Source organism: Gavialis gangeticus, unplaced genomic scaffold (genome assembly GCF_001723915.1).
Source record: "Gavialis gangeticus isolate Ggan-Ray unplaced genomic scaffold, GavGan_comp1, whole genome shotgun sequence".
NCBI lineage: Eukaryota > Metazoa > Chordata > Crocodylia > Gavialidae > Gavialis > Gavialis gangeticus.
Genome location: NW_017728994.1, coordinates 279229 through 280339, shown reverse-complemented (window position 1 = coordinate 280339; position 1111 = coordinate 279229).

Sequence of the window (1111 nt, the reverse complement as noted above, 5' to 3'; positions counted from 1 at the left end):
ATTCAGCCTCGGGCTTTTTGACTGTCTGTACTTAGCCTCTACGATCATTCGTAGAAGCACTTTTTCCATATCTCTGGCAACCATGTCTGGTGAAAATGGCGAAGTAGGTCCATATTGTTCTGCTAATAAACTTGCTCATCTGACACTGACCACTTAGGAGACTGAGAATATTAACAAAGAAGAAAAAGAGAGAAAACAAAATGAAGTTGGGAAAAAGGAGATTTTAAGGACAGAGATAAGTTGAAAGAGTAGAAAAATAGAAAAAGGGGTGAAACAGAGAAAGAAATAGGATAAAAAAGATCTTCAAGAAAGGAAAGAAGATTTTATTGGCTCCTTCCTTTGCTCATAGAACTATATGAACTGTGTCTTCATACACCAGGGGGTTATTTTATTCTTTGCAAGGTAGTTTAACAACAACAATTATCATCTTTTACAGTACTACAGGTGTGCAGGAAATAATATACAAATGGTGCAAGGACTTACCTAAAATACTGATTAGATTAAGGGCAAGTAGTATAGAGAACAATTCCAGGATATGAATCTTTCTTTGCAGATCTGAATCTTCAAATTAAGCATGCTCACAGGGTGAAACCCTAATTTATCAGCACTAAAGCATGTAATTCTAACCAGTCAGTTATTCACAAGTTCTACTAATATTCTTACATACTTAGACAGGGTATTATCTAAATAATCTTATTTACAGAATATGTACAACATACACAGGGCTACTTTTAAAGGATTCTGGCAATTTCTGAAAGAAAAAAATGCAGTGACTGTCACTAGAGGCCTGAGATTATTTTAAGGGATACCACCTCGTCTTCAGCAGGCTCCTGCAGCTAGCAGAACACCTGGTGCCACCCAGGAACGGGCTGGTTTGCCCCTAGGGCAGTATGGGGAGGCAGCAGGAGGGCAGCTGGGTATGATAGAAGCCAGAGAAGGTGGCGGGGATGGTGCACAGGGTGTGGGGCTGCCTGGGTACGCTGCTAGCTTCCCCGAGCCCACCAAGGCTTCCAGCACCCCGTGCACCATCTCTGCTGCCTTCTCCAGCCACCAGCTGCCCTTCTTCCACTTCCCTGTGCTGCCCCAGGGGCAAGTCTGCCCATTCCTGGGC